Below are 9932 nucleotides of genomic sequence, written 5' to 3' on the forward strand. Positions count from 1 at the left end.
ATTCAGACTCCTAGTGCTCAGTCTCCTCACCTGTAAAATGGGCTAATAGTGCCTGCCTCATGTGCATCGTGTTCAGAACCATGCCTGGTATACAGTAGGTGCTATATAACTGGGCTATTATTCGTATTGTTGTTGTTGTTGTTGCTGTCATTATCTTCAGGGTCCAGCCTGCTGCCTGTTGAATGAGTAAATGACAAGGAATCTGGGTAAAAATCAAAATATCGGTGTCAGCTCTGGAGTGAACTATGACTTAGTCTGAGGCTTGTCAGAGCTGAGGCTGATGCCTGGAAATCATCCATGTAGGTTGTACAGATGGGCTGGAAGCTGCTGGGAGTTGGAGCATTTCTCTCTGGGCCCCTTGGTCCAGGGATGAGCAACAAACAGAGGGGGAAGGAGGAAGAATAGCTGATTGTTTCCCGAGGCCCATGAGGTTGCAGCCTCCTGCCAAGCTGCCCCAAGAACAGAGTGTGCTCAGCTTCCGAGGGCCGCCCACCCTGTCTCTGCTGGCCTGAGGGTGGGCTCGGGACAGACCGAAGGTCCAGGTTTATTACTGCCAGAGCTGCAGGCCTTATTCACACTCAGGGAAGAAGGAGGCTGGGCCAGAGAGCAGACAGCAGAAGGGATGGGTGAGGCACTGACTGCCAGGCACCGTGAGACGGGCTCGTCTCACATTAGTTCATTTTAGCCTCGTGCAGGTCTGCCCTCCTGACTGGTTTTTGCAAATGAAGAAAGCAGAGGACTTCCCTGGTGGCACAGTGGTTAAGAATCTGCCTGCTAATACAGGGGACACAGGTTTGAGCCCTGGGCCAGGAAGATCCCACATGCCGCGGAGCAACGAAGCCCGTGCGCCACAACTACTGAGCCTGCGCTCTAGAACCCACGAGCCACAGCTACTGAAGGCTGTGTGCCTAGAGCCTGTGCTCTGCAACAAGAGAAGCCACTGCAATGAGAAGCCCCACGTACCGCAACGAAGAGTAGCCCCCGCTCTCCGCAACTAGAAAAAGCCCGCGTGCAGCAACGAAGACCTGATGCAGCCAAAAAAAAAAGCAGAAACCTGAGGCCATAATGCTATTAAAAGGTGTAGTGGGATTCGAGTGTGAGTTTCCATGTGGAGTCAATGTTCTTTCAGTTCCACCACCCTTTCCTCCCTCTACTGTTAGTTAGTTGTGTGAGCGTGGGCAGGTTACTAAGCTTCTCTGAACCTCAATTATATCATCAGAAAAACAGATGCACAGGGTATTAAAAGGTTTGAAAGTTACATTAACACATGACAATTGTGGGTGCCTTCCAATTGTCAGAGCCCATTCACAGACATTATCTCACTTAATTCTTGGAGAGAATGATTCCCCTGCTTTACAGATAAAGACACTGACCCTGTGACCAAAATCCACATTGTGGGACACTTCTTTGGGACAAACCACCCAGCTTCTTCAACTAATAAATTGTAAGGAAGGGGAAAGGAAAAGAGGGGGAGAGGGATTTTATAGATAAGCTTAAAAGGCGTGTTAACCAGTCCATGTGGGAACTTGGTTTGGATGCTGATTCAAACAAATTCTAAAAAAAAGAGCTAATTATGGGGCAAGTGGAAATTTGAACATTGAGTGAATATTTGTCATAAAGGAATCATTGTCAATGTTCTTAGATGAGATAATGGCCCTGTAGTTATGTTTTTGTTTTTTTTTTTAAAGAGTCTTTATCTTCATACAGACTGAAATTTTGGCAGATGAAGTGATGGGATGTCTGGGATTGGCTTAAAAAATATGGGGAAGAGTGGGTGGGAGAACAGAGGACATAAGATGGGGCTTGAGTTGATAATTATACAAGTTGAGTAGTAGGCACATAGGGGGCTCATTATATTATTCTGTCAGCTCTAAGTTTAACTGTTAAATTCTTCATAATAAAATGTTAACAAAAAGAAATTGATTCCCAGGGAGCATGAGGACTTCCCCTGCCACTGCTACCCCCGGGGAAATGCAGAGCTGGGTCTTCTGACTCCAAGCCCAGGCCCCCTGGCCCTCACCCTATCCCTGCTGTGGACTCCTGGAATGTCATATTTTCCCTGGCTTGATGTTGTCCACTTCCAGATGGCCAGCACCTTCAGGGGCCCCACTCCCTCCCCTTTTATGGAAACTGGCTCTCGTGAATGGCTCTGATGAAGAAATTCACATGAAACCGTGATGAGTGACGTGGCTTCAGCTATTGCCTCCTCCAGAGGTATTTGCCTTCCGCCAAAGAGAGTAAGAGAAATGGCCCTTCCAGTGTGGGTGTCACAGCTCCCAGAGCACTTTCCAGGGAATCCTTGGCCTTGCTTACTGTCCACCTCAGTCCCGGAAGGCGGACTGGTTGGGGAGGATGACTCCTCCCACTTTGAAGGACATTGAACTTGGTCATTTCTCCCCATTTTCATGGCTCTGGCCAAGTCTAGACATTTATTATGTCTTGCTAGAAATATTGAAAGAGAGTGGAGGGATGTGGGTTCTCCCACAGCCTCAGCAAGTTCTTCCTGGATTGTCCTGGGGAAACCACTTTGCTCCTGAGTCTGGCTTCCCCCTCTCTCTAATGGGCACAGTGAAGGCCACTGAAGAATTTGTGGGGATCCAAAGAGCAGGCAGATCTAAGTGCCCAACACAATGGCTGACACAAGCAGGTGAACAACAGTAAGAGTGATGGTCTTCACAATAATGACAACCACAGAACACGTGGATTGTCCTTACCACGTGCTGGGCATGATCTAAGCATTTAAAAAAATGCATGGCATTTAGAAAAGTGCCTGGCCAGTGCTATAGAGGTATTTATTAAATAAAATAATTTTTCATTATTACCATATTTAATGCTATGGACTGAATTGTTTTCCCCTGGCATAATTCATATGTTGAAGCCCCAACACCCCAAGGCAACAGTATTTGGAGATGGGGCCTCTAAGGAAGTAATTAAGATTAAATGAAGTCATAAGAGTGGGGCCCTGGTCCAATAGGATTGGTGTCCTTACCTGATAAGAAGAGAGCCTAGAGAGACTGTGTGGCCCCCTCTCTGTGAGCACATAGGAAAGGCCCACATGAGGGCACAGCGAGAAGGTGGCCATCTGCAGGGCAGGAAGAGAGCCTTCACTAGAAACCAACCATGTTGGCAGCTTGATCTTGGACTTCCAGCCTCCAGAACTGTGAGAAAATAAATGTCTCTTGTTTAAGTCAGTAAACCCAGTCTTTGGTATTTGGTGATGGCAACCCAAGCAGACTAACGCATTTAATCTTTACAAAAACTCTGAGAAACGGTAGGTACTCTTATTACTCTCATGTTTACAGATGGGGAGATGGATGCATGGAGATTCTGAGAAGGCTAAGGGTGTAGATAAGAAAATGGTAAAACCTTTGACCAAGAAAACCTTTGGTCAAGAAAACCTTGATCCCTCTCCACCCTTCTCTTGGCAAACTCCTATGGGTCCTTCAAAGCCCTACTCCAACATCACCCCCTCTGGGAACTCCCAGGCAGCGTTAGTCCTTGGGGCTGGAAAGGGGAGGAAGAGAGGCCAGGAGGAAATACTTAGACCTGGAAAAGTGGAGGATCGAGAGAAGGCAGGGCCTGATGGAGGTGGTCGGATGAGTGAGGTGGGAACAAGAGAACTGCAGGGAGGGAGGCAGGCTTGCGAGAGTCAGTCCCTGGGTTGTCTGTTGGGAAGGTATGAAGGGGGAAGTTCTAGTCCTCTTTCCTATCATGGGTTCCTCTGTCTTGTGGCTTGTTCTTCAAGGGCCCACTCAGCCTCTAGCTTTCTCGAGGTTAGCTGTGTGGCATACAAGTTAAGAAATGGACTGGGGCCACACTGTTCTGGTTTGAATCCTGGCTCCTCTAGTTATCGGCTATGTAATCTCCAGCAATTCATTTACCCTCCCATACCTTAGTATCCTATGGGGATGAAATGGAGCAGAATCATAGTACCCATCTCATAGAATGGTCCTGAGGTTTAATTAAGTTCATACATGGCACATAGAAAATGCTTGGTAAATATTAGCTCATAACATCATCTTGGATGGCTCTACTTCATGGTGCTCTCTTTCCTGTGAATTCAAATGAACTTAAGTATAAACCATGCAAGTCAACCCAACAGCACTGATAATAACAATGAACCATTATAGGGCACTCACTCTCGGCCAGGTTCTATGCCTGAGCCTTTATATACAGTGTTCCATTTAGATGTTGTAATAACCTCATGAGGTCGATACTATTAATATGCCCATTTTACAGATCAGAAAACTGAGGTCTCTTTAAAATGTGCCTAAAGTTACATAGCTAACACATGGCAGAATGAGGATTTGAACCTAGGCAATCTTAACTCAAGTCCATGTGTTTCATTCTAGTTTGTTAATCATTCATCCAATATTGATAGAAGCCTACTGTGTGCCCACCACAGTGCTAGGTACTAGGGATATGGAATTAAAAGGCACACAGTCCTGGCCCTCAGGGAACTCACAGGCTGAGCTGGAGAAGACAGACCTGGAATCAGATACTTGAGAATACTCATGACATGGAAGGAACAGAGCTGAGCCTCACATCTGCATTAGATTCACTAGAGGCTATGTTTTATTTGCTAACAATTATTGGGCATTTGAGCTATATAATAAATAATGCTCTCTCTTCCCAAAACAAGGCAGACAGATTTCTAGAGTGAAAAAAATGATATAAAAAAGCACAGCTTTGACATTATTTTTAGACTTCCAAGTAAATCTGAAGTTGTTGGATATAAGTACTGCTGGCATTGTGGTTAATCAATTACAGTTCTTAGAAAGCCCTTGCACTCTGGTAACCACCAGTGTTTTCTAACGGGCCCGGGCAAATTTAGCTAACTTCTGCCTGACATGAGGGATGCATGGTAAGTCAGAATTCAATGATGCCACGTGATGCAGGTACAGAGGAGGGAACAATTAACTTCTGGGAGTACAGAGGAGGGAACAATGAACTTTTGGGCTTCCAGGAGGAGGACATATTTGGCTTGAGGGTTTTTTCATTAATTAATTCTTTTTTTTATTAATTTATGGTTGCACTGGGTCTTCGTTTCTGTGTGTGGGCTTTCTCTAGTTGCGGCGAGCAGGGGCTACTCTTCGCTGCGGTGCGTGGGCTTCTCATTGCAGTGGCTTCTCCTGCTGTGGAGCACGGGCTCCAGGCACGCAGGCTTCAGTAGCTGCAGCACGTGGGCTCAGTGGTTGTGGCTCGTGGGTTCTAGAGCGCAGGCTCAGTAGTTGTGGCGCACCGGCTTAGCTGCTCCACAGCATGTGAGATCTTCCCGGACCAGCGATCAAACATGTGTGTCCTGCATTGGCAGGCAGATTCTTTTTTTTTTTTTTTTTTTGCGGTATGTGGGCCTCTCACTGCTGTGGCCTCTCCCGTTGTGGAGCACAGGCTCCGGACACGCAGGCCCAGTGGCCATGGCTCACGGGCCCAGCCGCTCCGCGGCATGTGGGATCCTCCCAGACCGGGGCACGAAGCCGTGTCCCGTGCATCAGCAGGCGGACTCTCAACCACTGCGCCACCAGGGAAGCCCGGCAGGCAGATTCTTAACCATTGCGCCACCAGGGAAGTCCCTCGGTTTGAGTTTTGAAGGCTATATAGGAATTCTCTGTGAAAAGAAGAGGGGAAATACTCCTTGAGTGAGAAAAGCACCCCAGGATGTTTGGGAATGGATGGAAATCAAGTGAGGCTGAGTGTTGCATTTAAAGAAGTTGGCAAGGGCAAGAGAATAGCTGGGCCTGGGTCAGAGAGGGCCTTGAATGCTGTGTTCAGTGGCTTGGATTTTACTCTATAAACATTGGTGTGTGTGTGCGCATGTGCATGGAGCTTTTTAGAGAGTGATATGATCAGATTTACAGTTTGTAAGCATGGCTCTGGCAGCCGGCAGGGAGAGAGGTGAGAAGTTGGTACCAGGGCAATCAATTCCCCAACCAGACTGTAAGTTTCTTGGGTGCAGTAAAGGTCAATATCTCTCCTTCTGGTATTTTCCATAACACCTAGCAGGTGTGGGGCATGCAGCTGGTGCTCAGCAAATGCCTGCTGTATGAAATCCATGCATGTCCCGGGACGTGCATGCATGCAGATGGATTTTAGTAGCACCCAGAGCCTGCCTGTGGTGCTGTCCATGGTACTAACATGCTCTGTAAGGCTGCAAACCCCAGTGGGCTCCCTGGTGGCAGCTTGGTGTGTGTGTGTGTGTGTGTGTGTGTGTGTGTGTGTGTGTGTGTGTAATGAGGTGGGAGAGGAGACCTTCAACATCTGTCTCGGGATCAAGGCAGGGTCCCAGCTGCTCCAGCCTCAGAAGGGCCGCCTCGGTGCCCACATAATCTGGGAGGCAGATCCCCACTTCACCTGGTCAAGCCTTAGTGCATGGATCTGAGGCAGGAAATGAAGCCAGACAGAAAAGGTGGGACCAGAGGTAGGGATGGCCTTGAATGCCATGCTTGAAGGTCAAGATCTGTAGAAAGAGAGTGACAAGGTCACATGTGTGTTCCCGAAAGATCACTCTGCTGGTAGCAGGGGGAATGGACTGGAGAGGAAAGGAGGCTCTGGAATCTCTGAGTCCCACGTTAGTACTCAATGTCATGCGACAGAACTTCAGAGAGAGGGGGAATCCGTGAAGTTTAGAGTAACCAGGCAGGTCTTCCTGGAGGAGGTGGGGCTTGAGCTGGCCCTTGAAGGATTCTTAGCGAAAGAGGAAGAGGGGTATGCCGAGCAGGGCATGAGCAAAGGCAGAGAGGTCAGATTGGCTAAGAGAATGAAGAGACACCTGCCTTTCTCTCTGCTCCCCACCTCCTTGCTGGGGCCCTTCTGATCAGGGAGGGGGCTGCTCTGAGACTGAACTCAGCTGTATTTCTGGGTGTCTCTGGCTGAGGGAGGGGGCGAGCTGGATGCAGCCTCTAAAGGTCCTTCCATAGTGTGAAAGACGGGGCCAGGGCAGCGGAGGCGGGTCCATGGAGCCCTTTGTCTGGGAGCCACCCCCAAGCACTCCGGCAGCCTCCACGGTCCTTGCTGGCTTTGGACCCAAGGCCTGTCATAGAGGCAGGTTGTTCGCCTAGCTGGCCCTGATGTCATAGCGGAGGGAGGGGGCGGGGGCAGGGGGTGGACACTGGTGGCCTTCAAGGCTGACTGAAGGCTGACAAATTGCCTCTTGCCCTTGAGGTTCAATGAATCACTAATTCATGAAATCCTTTAACATTACGATTCACAGACAGATGGATGGAACCTTCCAGCAACTGAGAATTCTAGAGTAATGGAATCTTTTTAGACTCTGTTTAAGATCAGGGTCTTTCATAACAGACCCTGTGGGAATCACAGAATCCTGTAGGATAACAGAATCTTAAAAATCATAGACTCTTTTAGTATCTTCCTTTTAGGGTTGCGGTGGGCATAAAATGAGATATTACGTGGCCAACACATAGACCAGTCCTGGAATGTTGTAAATGCTCCCTAAGTGTCAGCTCTTGTTTCCATTTTGAGGAAACTCAGGCCCGGAGAGGTGATGTGACTTCCCCAGGGGCACGCAGCTAGGAAGTCAGTGGTGACACAGAATGGCCATGGCCTGGAGGGAACCCCAGGTGGTCTGGGGCCTTCTGATGCTGAACCCCTCCATGTCTGAGCCAGCTGATTTTGGGTCTGAATTAGGGTCTCCGAGCAAGAGGCTCCTTGGTGGGGGTGAGGGTGGGAGGTGGGGAAGAGATGGCCAGGAATCCAGGCTTTGAGCTAGCCCTCGCTCTCCGCATCGATGCCTGTGTGATGTGGGGCAAGTCTCTTAATCTCTTTGGGTCCCAGTTTCTCCGTCTTTAAAAGAGGAATAAGATTTCCTTCCCTGCTTCCATCCCGGGGGGGCAGTATGACAGGCTCTCAAGTTAGACAGCCCATGGCCCGCAGGTCCTAGCTGTGTGTTCCTGGGCAAATGACATCACTTCTCTAAGCCCATTTCCTCATGAGTGCAGTGGGGAGGAGGATTCGAATTGCCATGAGGGTTGAGTGAGCTAATGCTCTGAAAGGCAGCATCAGGTCCCAGCTCTGCCGCTCATGGGTCAGTGATTCAGCCAAGGCTGAAAGTTACTTCAGGTGCCTCAGTTTCCTCGGCTGCAAAACGGACATGACAGGAATGCTCATTTAAATTAAGTGGGTTAAAACAAGTGGAGCACTTAGAACCAGGGCCTGGCAAGCAGGGAGTGTTTAATGAGTAGCCACTATCCTTGTTATTGATACAATGTGAGGCTCAGCCATAGAGAGCAATTACTGGTGGCCTGCGAGGAGCTTGGAAAGTGTTGCAAAACTGTGTGTATTTGTGTGCGCGTGAGCGTGTGTGTGTGTGCCTGAGTGTGTGTGATGATGCTTATTAAAAGCAAAGCCTGCGACCCAGAGTTGAGCTGTGTGCCGGGAATAGCAGCTTCTCCTGGCGGCCTCCCAGGGGTCGGGAGTGTAATGAGTGTTTACGGAGCCCCCGCCAGGCAGAGATGAGAGGCACAGAGGAGCCAGCTCAGAGCCAAGCAGTGGCTGGGAGCCCAGTGTTATTATATTAACAAGCATCAGGGTGATGATTACCATTAATGAGATTATTCACCAGGCAGCCTCTTCCCTCCCCAGGCCTCCTGCCTCAGGCAGGTGAGGCTGACAGACATTCTCTGCCCCGTCCCTCTCTGTCTTGGGAGAAGAAGAGAGGATTCCCTGGTGCCATTCATGGTGCTGAGCCCATGGCAGCCTCGTCTCACTGCATCTCTCTGAGCCCCAGAGGGCAGGTATTGGCACCCCCACTTTACAGATGAGAAAACTGAGGCTCAGTGACAGTGGATTGGGATCCTCTCAGGCCAGAGCCCAGAGCACATGTATTTTCATTGTCCCTTTATATTATTCACAAACGTTTACAATGAAGCAGGCCCTGGATTGGCACTGTCCACAGATAAACCCTTTAATCTTCACAAAGACCACATGAGGAAGGTACTACTGTGATCGATTGCCCTCCACAGTGCGGAATCGAGGCACAGAGCAGTTGAATAACTTGCCATCCACGTCGCAGTGTCTTCTGCCCCCAGTGGGCCCCTCTCCTCCCAGCGGTCGAGGTAAAGGTGGGGCTCCCAAATGCTTTGTTTTCTCTATGGAGCAGGCTGAGTGCAGGGCTCTGTGACTAGGGGCTGGCGGGCAGTTTTCTCCTTGCCCCTCACTGGCCCCTCAGGCAGGCTTAGCCCGGAGCACAGATTCTTGGTGCCGCCTGCCATGCAGCGCTGAAGCTGCCACCTACCCACTTACGCGACAAGCATTATCCTGACCCTCCTTTGGGTCAAAACGTCAACCGCTTTAAAGATACTTGTAGAGCTGAGTTTCACTCATTTAACTTTCACTGGCCAGCTGCTGTGTGTCCAACACTGTGCTAGGCCCTGGGGACACAATTAGAGACAGACTCACCTTCTGGAATTTTCGGTTTTGTGGACAAATCAGTGCGGGCACATTATTTAATTACAGTTGGGCTGAGCACTCCGAAGGACAGGACAGGGGCCTGTGGAGTGGGGCTGGTGAATGGGCCTGCCTCTGGAGGGGCTGCTCTACACTGGAGTGGAGGTGAGTCAGGGGAGACCCCTCTCGAGGGGTGACATTTAAGATGAGACATGCAGGCTGAGCATGAGCTGGGCAGTCACAGAGGAGGCAGAGGGCACTCCGGGCAGAGGGAACGGCGTTTGTGGAGGTGAGATCCCAGGGAAGCCTCGCCTGCCTGATGCCTTCCCGGGCTCATTCATTCATTCAATCAATAATCATTTATCAACTGAAAATTTCTAATTTAGATGGTTCACTTTGTCATTCATTCCTTTATTCTGTATTCCCTGATGCCCATTCCCTTTCAGGCTTGGCGTTGGGCAGGGGGACACAGAATTAAATCAGTTAGGGTCCCTACCCTGGAGTTGCTCCCACTAGGGTGGGAGATGGGC

This window comes from Mesoplodon bidens, assembly GCF_964165515.1.
Source record: "Mesoplodon bidens genome assembly, chromosome: 2".
NCBI classification, from domain to species: domain Eukaryota; kingdom Metazoa; phylum Chordata; class Mammalia; order Artiodactyla; family Ziphiidae; genus Mesoplodon; species Mesoplodon bidens.